General features: G+C 54.7%; 1 long non-coding RNA gene across 1 annotated transcript; it reads left to right on the plus strand.

Moving 5' to 3' along the window:
* Positions 1–566: 566 nt before the first annotated feature.
* Positions 567–5,591, plus strand: LOC119061369 (uncharacterized). Its single transcript, XR_005084766.2, has 3 exons — positions 567–850; positions 1,100–1,299; positions 4,677–5,591. It is a non-coding gene; the product is annotated as an uncharacterized LOC119061369 (long non-coding RNA).
* The last annotated feature ends 5,790 nt before the right edge of the window (positions 5,592–11,381 follow it).

Raw genomic sequence — 11,381 nt, forward strand, 5'->3', positions numbered from 1 at the left:
GCTTGTGGCAGTACGACTCGAACCTCTGCCGCTGTCTTCACACGGCGTTCTCTCTGTGGCTGTCTGTGCCTCGGGGTCCAAATTTCCCGTGAAGACACCAGTCACAGCACCTACCTAATCCAGCATGACCTCATCTTAGCTTGAGTACATGTGCCCAGACCTTATTCCCAAGGAAGGTCACCTTCATAGGTTCTTGGTGAACACGAATTCTGGGGGGACTCTAGTCAGCCCAGGACAATCCCTTAACCTGTCAGGATGAATTTGGTACTCTTTCCCCACTTCACAGATGGCGCTGGAGGAGGAACCAGAGCCACGCTCAGCAGAGGGAAGGGAGCAGGAATGGAAAATCCTTCTCAGGGCAATGACCAGCGCTGCTTATCATCAGCCCAAGGTCTGGACTTCAGCCTGCCAGCCCTCCTCTCCTCCCTCTCCCTGACCCCTCTCAGCCCTTCCCAGCAGCAGGCAGGAAGCAGCTTAGCCTAATGCCCTGCTGAGGTCTGTTCTGTGCTGACCTGGCAGCAACAAGCCAGCAGCAGCAGCAGCAGCAGCAGGGACTCAGGAGGAGAAGCAGAGGCTGGAATAAGCTGGAGAGAAAGTTTATCTGGGGCCAACAGAGTGGGGAGGGATGAAGCGACCACTGGATTGGGAAGGGCCCTTATCTCCTGTGAGTGGCTGGTGTGTGCCTGTATGTATGTATGTGAGAGTGTGGTTGCCAGAGGCTTGGAGGGGTGAGACAGCCCCATTGCCTGCCCTCAGGCCCTGCCCTGAGCTGCCCACGGAGCTGCTGATTCAGATCATAGGACAGGCAGGGCCCTCAGAGACATCTCAGCGCAGGGGTATCAAATCAATGGTGGGTCTACCTCCAGACTCCCTTCCTCTGAATCCTCCTTAACACAGCGCCCCACGCAGCCCATCAACTGCACGTGTCAGTTGACACCCAACTTTATAGCCACTCTGCGGTTCTAACTCCAGACTCCAGAGCCTGAGCCTCCATGATGTGCCCCTGAGGGGCTGACAGCTCCCTTCATCCCTGCTCAGGGCCAAGTCTGCAGGTCCAGATCCTAAGCACTTTTTCATGACCCTCAAACTTTTTACACAGGGCAACAGCCAAGCCTTCCTGTCCCTCCACTCCGAGTGAATCACTCCTGGCTGCGGCCAAGAAGCAGGTTTCAGAGCCGCTGCGCCTGCAGCCTGGCCGGCCTCTGAGGACAGAGGACTGCTGCTCCTTGGGGCCCGCTCCGCCCCAGGCTGCCTGGTCTCTGTGCTGGGCAAGCTCAGATAGACAGTTTTGAAGTACAGGTAAGAATTTGCCGGGTCAGGCAAGTTCAAGGAGGGAATCGCGGGCAGAAGACTGAGCATGTGCTGAGGGCCAGCAGAGGGGTGAGGTGAGGGCTGAAGGGGCTGGGAGGCAGCCAGGATGCAGGAAACCATTGTCTACAAGACCTGGGCTCTGGCCTTGGCTTAGTCACAATCCTGCCGTGGCACCTGGGACAAGCCCACACCCTTCTGGGGCTTGGTTAGTCCGTCTGCACCACAGGAAGCCGTTCCTGCCTTGTGCAGGTCGGGTGCCCACTGCCTTTTCCCTCTCTGTCCTGGCCAGTGGAGGCGACCAGGTGCTGATCCTCAGAGAGACCCTGCCTGGCTGAGATGTAGCCCAGTTGTCCCTGGGCCTGTGCACAGGTTTCCTGGGGAGAGAGACACTCTGTTCTTCTCAGGAGGCAACCTGGCCCAGGGTACCAGCCACCACACACCACTCTGACCCCAAGTGAATCATGCGCCCTCTCTGGGCCCTCCCCTCTGTAGCTCAACAGCTGGTGTGGCGGACGGAGCTGGGGGATGCCTGCACAGCTGCCCAAGGAATGTGTTTACTTCCCCTGTGCAGGGAGGAAACCCAGCAAGGCCCCTGCGCAATGCCCTCCCCGCCTGGCAGGCCTCTCTACCTCCTCCCCGACCTCCTCCTCCCCAGGACTGACCCACTGTTCTAGGCAGCCCCTCCTCCCAGCTGCATGGGGGCTGTCCTGCCTCACTTTGTCCCTCCACAGATATAAACCTCACCCAGCTGGGGCTGCCCTTGGCCTGGAGCAAGCACCCGCTCTCCCACACAGCTCTGTGTCTAACCCTTGGGGGACCCTGGCAAGTCCCTTGTTCTCTCTGACCTCAGTTTCCCCTTTCCGTGAGGCAGAAATGGGATGAAGGGAGCCCGAGGGACCCTTCAGTTCCAGGAATCAAGCCTCAGTGAGCTCTCCCAGGATAGCACGGTGCTCTAATGGCTACGAACATCGGGGGCCACTCGTTTGCCAAAGCGTCAGCCCCTGAATTTGCCAGGCTTTTTCCCAGGTGCTGCCTATTCAGCAGCAAATAAGGCAGATGAGCCCCCGGCCTCAGGGAGGGAGGCAGGCGTTGAGCAGAGGCCTCATTCTAAACTGTGGGGGACGCTGAGGAGGAGACTCTGCAAACTGTCGGAGAGGGAAGAGAAGAGGGGCAGGGAAGGGCTGGCTACAGGGCCAGCCTGTCTGAGGGCTGAGCAGGGGCAGGCGGTCAAGGAGCTGACTCTACCGTTAAAGCTAGTGGGAGCCTAGGAAGGGTCCTTATTTCCTGAAGGCTCATTGCCATCATTTGCAATTGGTGATAATATCTAACTTGCAAGGTACTCATGAAGATTTAATTACATAGCTCCCCCTGCTTATTTCGGGGCCTTGTGAAAAATCAGCACTTGAGAAATGGCAGCAAAGTATCTGGTCGCTCTCTGTGCATCTATGATGTTTTCTCATCTGTTGGCTGATTAAGTTTTATGATCCTTTGTTTTTCTTTATTCTTCTGCTCCTGTTTTTAATTTGCACTATCGTGTCGTACGTCATGGGTTCCTTTACATTTCTGTGAAGGGGCCATTATTTTTATTAGCATTACTATTATGAAAGTGGAGAAGGTTGGAGAAAGCTTTCCAGTGTCTCAGTTGCAGGCGTGAGGAAGTCTTACTGCATATATCCCAGGTGTCTCAAGCAGCACCGAGGTGTGGTATATTATTGCATCACAGAACCAAAAGCTCCTTGCAAACCTGAAGCCTCCGCACATGCGAGGTAGCTGTGGACACTGGGCCGCCCTAACACCCCAGGCAGAGCTGAACAGGCTGGCAGGGAGGAAGCCCTTCTACAGCCCCCTCAGGACAAGTCCTGGGGAGAGAGAGGTCCCCACGGGCCAGAGGACAGTGGGGTGGCCGTGAGGCGCCGTTGCTGGGCCTGGGGCTCCAACCTCACAGACCCGTATGTGTTTTGAAGGCCTGGCCCTGGAGAAATAAGGGTTGTGCTTTTAATATTTCTACCACCCAGTTTTCTTTTTTTTGTTATCCTGTTTTACTTAAACTTTACCAGGGGTGTCCAGACTGAGGCCCACGGGCCACAGGAAGCCCAGGGGGGCTGTGGATGCGGCCCAAAATCGTAAATTTACTTAAAACATTCTGAGATGTTTTTGTAATTACATGTCACAATGCATTTAACGTGTGGTCCAAGACAACTATTCCTCTTCCAGTGTAGCCCAGAGATGCCAAATGTCGGACACCCCTGTAGACTAAACCACCATGTCAAATCCTGTGGGAAGTGGGGGGAGGCAGTGGGTCACAGGTGCATGAAAGCTGGATTAGCTCTGGAACCCCAGCATGAGGGACCGGAGAGGACAGCCTCACCTGCTCCAGCTGCTCACCTCCAGGGAGGTCCCCTGCATGCGAGTGTGCGGGTGTGCGGGTGTGTGGGTACTCACCCCTGTGAGTGACCAAACAGATGTAAATGTTTTCTGTGTGAGTACTTATGAGAGCTGCGTGGGAAATGGGTGTGCATCAGTATGTTTGAGAGCATGGATGTGTCTGAGTTGTGTGTGTACACAAGTGTGAGTGTGAGAGTGCTGTGGGTGTGTGGTGTGAAAATGGGTGTGCATTCATGGTATGGGTATGTTTGTGTAAAAGCATGTAAAAGTATGCTCATGAAATGTGTGTGTGTTAGGACATGACTGTGCTGGTGCACGTGTCTCTGAGTGTGTGAGTACAGCGTTCAAGTACACTCTCACTTTGCGTGAGTGTGCGTTCAAGTGTCTGAGTCAGCGTGTGAGTCCAGCCTCCCCACAGCAGCGGCGTGGTCTGTAGAAAACACGCAGGGGTCATGTCAAGACCTGGGCAATGGCCCTGCAGGGGGCCCGCACCTCTGACTTGTTGACCCCGTCCTGACGGATGGTCCGGGCTGGTCACGGTTGTTTGCTCTCCCCTCGCCCTTGGACTGCCCTCCGCAGCTTTATGGCTGCCCTGGGGGGGCTCCCATGAGACTGGAGAGTGCGGGCACGCTGGCCGGCTGCCGGGGGCCCAGGTGAGAGGGTGCCGATGTACCAGAGGCACTTGTGAAACTTCCTCCTCACACGCAGATCCCCAGGCCTCTGGGGCTCCCTGGACTGCCAAGGTCACAGGCTCCCTGCCCTGCGTCCTGCCCTCTGCCGCCCCCTTCTGGGCATCTTCCAGGGTGGACGCAGAGGGAAGCCCAGCCCTGCACGCTGGCCACGCCAAGCAGTCTCCCCTCCAGCTTTCCTGCCACAGCGGGTTGCGGGCTCCCCAGGCCAAGCCCCCTCCCCTGCCCTGCCGGCCGGACTCCCCCCAAGGCCTGGGAGGGCATTCGCTGTGTCCTTGATGCTTACTGCAGGTCTGATCCTCAGCAGAAGGGAAAACGAATGCGTGGATTGGCTCAGAAGGCAAAGGAGAAACCGAAGCCCGGAGAAGGGGTCTCGGAGCTCATCCAGAGCCTTCCAGGAGCCCAGGCTTGCTCTGCAATGGCCTCACTCGGGAGCAAGTCCTGGCCTTTTTCTGCTTAGCAAGAGACTTGCTCATTTGACTGGGCTGCCCCAGGGGAAATAGGCTGTCCACAAATTGGGGCAACCGGGTGGGCTGGGGAGGCAGGCAGCAGCCGGAACCCAGCCTGTCTTTGCCGGGCGCCCCAGCTGGTCCTGCCAGATTGTGCTGAGCTGGCCCACGCCTGGGAGGAAGGCGGTGGACTCAGACGCGCCTGGGAGCCGAAGGGCGGGGGGCGGGGCAGGCCAGACGCCTCCGCTCCACCCACTGTCTGCCACAGCAACATTATTCCCCGGACAGATGAGGACACCTCCGTTCCGAGGGGCCAGATTTGCCCAAGGCCAAGGCTCCCCATGTCTGACCAAGCCTGTTACCCAGGAGTCCAACTCCCACCTACCCAGGAGCTGTTCCTGGGCCCCTCAGGTAAGGCAGGGCTACCTGATTCCCTTCCCAGAACTTCCAAACAATGACAGCTTGGCCGCCTGTTCTCGTCACTGTGTAAAAGAAAGGAAAACATAGAAAAGCCAAAAGAAAGTGCAATCACTCCTGCGATCGGCCCCAGTTCCCAAATAGCCCCAGTTAACCCTGCCTGCTACTTTCTCTGGAACTGAACCCCTTCCTGTCTGCTCTGCAGGCCTCACCCAGGCCCCCTGCTACCCTGCTGTGGCTGAGACGGTCCCACCCCTGGGGTAGGCATCTGTGTCCTGCCCTCCTGCGCTGCCCCTCCCCCACTGTGCCTGCCCCAGTGATGGCTCAGGGGGCCTCAGACCGCAGGGCCCAAGACTCCATTTCTCTCTTTCTCTCTTTCCTTCTTTCTCTTTCTTTCTTCCTTCCTTCCTCCCTTCCTCTCTTTCTTTCAATTTTGTTTATTTTTAGAGAGAGGAAAGGGAAGGCAGAAAGAAAGAAAGAAAGAGAAACATTGATGTGTGAGAGAAATATCAGTCGGTTACCTCTCACATGCCCCTAACTGGGGACCCGGTCCGCAACCCAGGCCTGTGCCCTGGCAGGGAACCAAACAGGTGCCCTCTCACCAGCTCTCCATCCACCGAGCCACACCTGGCGGGGCCCGAGATTCTATTTCTATGTGAGATGACTGGGCTGGACATTCTGAGATCTCTTGTGGTTCCCAGACAGACTAGAAAAGACCCAGACCACTTAGTCTGGCATTGGAGACCCCACACCGTGCGGCCCAGCGCATCCCAATCATTATTCCTGCACACTGTAGGCCTGCGGGAATGAACGGTCATCTTCCTTCTGGGCTGGCCTCCCCTGACGGCTTGCCAGCCAAGTGAGGGCAGGAGCTGGGCCCACTTTATCTCTGTATCCCCTTGGCTTGTCCCAGGGCCTGGCACAGCGGGTCCTCAGCGAATGTTCACCAGAAGGAACTGAACTGGCTTGAGCAAATCGATTCACTCCCGGCAAGTCCAGGATTCTGCCCCAGCCCACGCCCTGCCCACTACCCACACTGCAGGGTTTGCCTGCTCCTGCCCTGCGATCGAGATGGCTGCCTGCTCCCTTTCCAGTCTTCCTCCCACTCTCCTCAGCCGGGCCCGAAGGACCTTTTGCTCTGTTCTCCCTCCAGGCTCAGCCCCAGGGCCTGGGCTGTGCAGGGTGAGGCTCCGGGAGTCTCAGGCACCTAGCTGAGCTGAGTGTGTTAGGGTGCCGTGGGGCTGGGTTCTTCAGAGAACAGGAACATGGCTGCTCTCTCATGGGGCTAAACGAGATTCAACAGGTCAGCTTGAGCTCCTGATGCAAGCTTGAACCGATGCAGGGGTGGACAGGCCTGGCCTGGGAATTCGGGCTCAGGCACAGTCACGGGCCACGTGAGCTTGGGAAAGGAGCTCAGCTTGTTTGAGCCTCAGCTTTGCCATCGGTACAATGGGCATGAGAATATCCAGCCTGCAGCGTTGCTGGGAGGATTACAGGTGAGCTGGTCTGGGAAGGTGTCTGCAAACTACAAAGCTGATGGGGGGAGGGGACACTGTGGTCCTGTGGGGTCTGAGTTGGCAATGGCCTAGTCTGGGGGCTGGGAAGAGAGCGAGGCAGGACGGAGGCTTCACCAGGCCGGGTACAGGTTTTTCTGGTTAGGATGTGTAATAGGGGAGGCGGGTGGAGGAGGAGCAGTGGGGAAGGGCTGGGGAAGGTGGGCGGGGCCTCGACGGGAGCTGCTGGGAATCCCGGAGGAGCTGCTGAGTCACCCCCCTCCTTCTAGCCTTCTTTTCTTTCCTCTTCTTTTTTTTAAGTCTTAATTACTTTTTCCTGCTTACAGAAGCAGGCTATGCTCACTGCATAAAGTTCAAACAACACTGAGTTACATGGTGTACATAGTACATAAGGTAGGCAGTTTCCCATGTTCCCAGGTGGGAGTGCTGTTGACATTCTGGTGGATGTGCTTCCAGATTTTTCTTTTGATGAATAGATGCCCAAATTTTAAATTAAAGAAGCACGTTCCTCGCAGACAGTTCAAAACCAGGCAGATCCGTTTAGCCTGTGTATTCCCTGCTCCGGGCCAATCACTGTACCGCTTTGTGGGCACCTTCTTGGAACTGTTACAAGTCGCCACGTCCACGAGTGGGCGTAACGGAGGCGGGGAGAGTAGTGACGATAGACCGAAGGCCCAGAATGCCAGGGCACAAAGGCCAGTCCCAACAATTACTAGCTGGGTGACTGTGGACAAGTTACTTAACCTCTCTGAGCTTTATTTTCTTCCTCTGGAAAATGAGAATAATGGTAGCAACTACTTCAAAGTGTGATTGAGAAGATTAAATGAAATAAAGCATGCAGTGCTCAGCAGAATGCCTCAGTGAGGATTAGCATCGTTTCATTTATTTTTAAGAGATATTATTTATTTATCTGAGATGGAGGGAAAGGGAGGGAGAAAGAAGGAGAAAAACATCAATGTGTGGTTGCCTCTTGTGCACCCCCTACTGGGGGCCTGACCTGCAACCCAGGCATGTGCCCTGACTGGGAAGTGAACCAGGGACCCTTTGGTTCACAGGCCAGTGCTCAATCCACTGAGCCGCATCAGCCAGGACCATTTTTATTCCCACAGGTGCACACACACACACACACACACACACACACACACACAGAGGGTCTGGTAAAAGTAACACCTGCTTGAGTGTGGTTGGTAGGATAATAATATGAGTGTAATAATTTATAGTTTTAATTTGCACATTTCACCTAAAATGTTGTATGGTATTCTTGAGTGTGATATTATGTTGCAGAATTACATGCTTATGATTTGGTAATAAAAGATTTTGTAATAAAAAAAGAACATTATTTGTGGCCGGCCCTGCATCCTCGTAAGGAGTCATTTTCTCCCCCACAAAAGGAGGATTGCACGAAGTGTTCCATCCTGTTTCATCTGGAGGCAGAATTAGGCGGGAAGGTTAGTCATAGGGCTCCCGAAATTTACACAGGAGACGGGAAGTCGCCTGCCGAGTCGAAGAACTGGTTGCGTAAGTGTGGGCTGGGAGAACCTACGTTTCCCCAACTGAGTCACAGCCACCTCTGCAACTCCGCTGCAGCCTGGGCTTGGTCAGCACATGCTGAGCTTTCAAGACGGGGGAGGTGATGGAGTTTCTGTAACTGGGCCCGTTGACCACCTGAGACTTCCATTTCCCAAAGGCCTTTGCAGCTCTCACTGCGCGTATATCCAGCTACCTCCATGGTACCTTCTACCTTGAAACGTCTAAAATCTCTCCCTGCCAGGCCTCCCTTCTTGCCTCCCTCTGGCCCCCGAATCCCTCAATCTCCCCAACCTCAGCGGTGGCATCAGAGTCTGCTCCTGGCTCAAGCCAGACTCGGGCAGGCTCATGGTGTGGGGACACTGCTTTCTGATTTTCCCTCCCTCCTACATCAGATCCTCTGCAAATCCTGTGGGCCTTTGTTTCCACACACACACCCCCCTCTGCCCCCTCCTCTCCTGCTGCCTCTGTCCTGGTACCTCTGGCCTTCTGCACCCAGATTTTTAAATTCACTTTGATCTTTCTGAATAGGTCTCGTGATGGGCTGAATGGCACTCCAAATCTATGTCTTCATGCTGTTTCCCAGAAACTGGCCCTATTTAGGAAAACGAACTTGCTGGATGTGACTAACTATCTTGCAATGATGCTCCTGGACTGTCTAGGTGGGCCCCGACTCAGTGATAACTGTTCGTACAATAGACACAGGAGGATATCTGACATACAGGAGCAGGGGAGGCAGTGGGGGGCAGAGATTGGAGGGGTGCAGCTTCCAGCTGAGGAACTCTGGGAGCCACCAGAAGAGGAAGAGGCAGGAACAGGAGCTCCCTGACGGCTCAGCTGACATCTTGATTTTGGGCTTCTGGCCTCCGGCCCCTTGAGGGATAAACCTCTCCTGTCCCAGGCCACCCAGTTTGTGGTGATTTGTTACAGCATCCACAAGAAACCAGCACATATACATGTGGTTCAAATGGCAAAACAACACAAAATGTGAGTATCGAGGAATCTAGCTTTTCTAGGTAATTACCTTTACTAGTTTCTTTTCTACTCATTAAGGGTTTCTTTACAGAGAGAAGAAAATAGGATTCCTCCTTGCTGTTTAGGAGTGGTCTTTTAAAACGTCTAACTGTATCACACTCGTTTTGCTTAAACGCAGTCACTTGGCCAGCCCAGCCCTGACCCACACCCCGCTGCTCTCCAGGCTGCAGCCCCGCCTGCTGTTTGCAGGAAGACCCCACACTCCTTCTGCCTCAGGGTCCTGGCACCCACCCTTGCTCCTGCCTGAACCTCAGGCCCTGTTCTGTTCCCACCGCCTTCCCGTCGTCAGTTCTCACTCAAATGTCACTCCTCCTGACCCCCAGCAGCCCTCCCTGACCTCCCTAGTTAAAATAACACTTCTGACCCTGTTACTTACGGTAGCTCATGGGTTCATTGTCCTTCTTGAATTTGTCACAATCTGACATTGTCTTGACCACGTGTTGGTTTCCTGATGTGTGTGGTATCTGTCTCCCTCCTGGCTGCACATTTGAGGAGCTGGGACTTGGTTTGTTCACACCTCCATCCCGGCCCCGAAGGAGTGCCTGGCACATCGTAGGCCTTCCATACACATTTGCTGAATACAGAGATTAGACCTGAAGGCCGGCCACTTTCCAGAAACTGGCGCACCAAGGAAAGGTCTGTGGAGCTCGGGACCCTCTAACAGAGAGTGCTGCACGCCGGGTGGTACGCGGCTCTTTTCATGGAGATGACGGACAGCTTTTGTTAGCTTTTCAGAGAGGTCCTGGCCCCAGGACGTGAAAGGGTCTCAAAATCAGGGCGCGTTTGTGCAGAAAGGAGGTCCTCTAGGGGCTGGGGCATGTGTAGCCTGGAGGAAGGATCCCACAGAAGCCAGGACCACTGCTCGTAAGTCTCATGGGTGGTGAACGAATGGGGGAAATGCCAGGGCTTTCACTTCAGCAAGGGAAGGACCTCCAAGCTAAACCTGCAGAGGGCTGTTGAGGTCGTGAGGCCCTGGTCACTGGAGGTGTAAGCACACATACATGCCTCTCTGTCAGCAATTGTTCTGGGAGGAGCAGGCCAAGGAAACACACAGCTCTGGGATGCAGGAGTGTCACATGGTCTGGGTCAGAGATGACAGTCTCTCCGTCAATGTAGCTGAGGGTCCTTCCGGCCTTCCACAGGCTACAGTACAATTGAGATGCCTCTGCCTGGCCCCGGAGTGAGTTCATTTGAATGTCATTTCCATATTTCACATAAAAGGAGCAAGTCTGGACCACCTTCCTCCCTGCTAGGCTGGTTTCCACTTTGCCTGCTCCTGAGACTCGAAGAGGGGCAGTCTGGGTCTGATATGCAAGGACAGGCCCGGATCCCTTTCTAAGGCCACTGCCCTTTTGCAGCAATGACCTTGGCTTGCACAGGCTGCCAGCCAGGCCCTCAGGACTGTGTGATCTCCCACAGGCTGGAGTGTCCTCTGTCTTCCCTTGGGCTTCCTCGCAGTCAGCCGCTTTCTTTCAGGCTTGTTGTTCCGGGACTAGAACATCCCATTTCACAGCCTTTATCTGGATCATCAGACCACATCTGACAACAATTTCAGGGCACCCTTCCTGCTGTGCCCTTTGAGATAGACAGCTCTCCAGGAGCCTAGAAGCCATTCTCTTGGAAGCAGGAAAAAAATCTCTGGAGGGGCAAGAGATGGTCCCTGCAGAGGGGCTGCTGGCTCTGAGGCTCCGAATGGACGCCGCTGGCTCTAAGCTCGTGTGGGAGATGGCTGGCCTGGCTGCGGGCTGTGCTTGCTGCCTGATGCAGCTTTGGGGGACCCCAAGCACATGTCTTAGGCTCTGAACCATTCTCCATCTGTTCCAAAAGGACCACCATGAATCTCACAAATCAGGTCATATGTATAAAACAAATTCACCAGGCACAGAGTAAGAGCCCAATACATCATAGGTGCTATTATTGCTACTGTTATTTTAGTTAAGTATTGCTTAAACTGTCTGGGCCTCTGAAAACATATGGTGACAAGATGCACCTCATCGAAGGGATTAAATGAGGTCATTGGATAGAAAGTGCATTTTGAGACTCACGATCTTATG

Source organism: Artibeus jamaicensis, unplaced genomic scaffold (assembly GCF_021234435.1).
Source record: "Artibeus jamaicensis isolate MK-2021 breed Jamaican fruit bat unplaced genomic scaffold, CSHL_Jam_final contig_432, whole genome shotgun sequence".
Classification (NCBI taxonomy): Eukaryota; Metazoa; Chordata; class Mammalia; order Chiroptera; family Phyllostomidae; genus Artibeus; species Artibeus jamaicensis.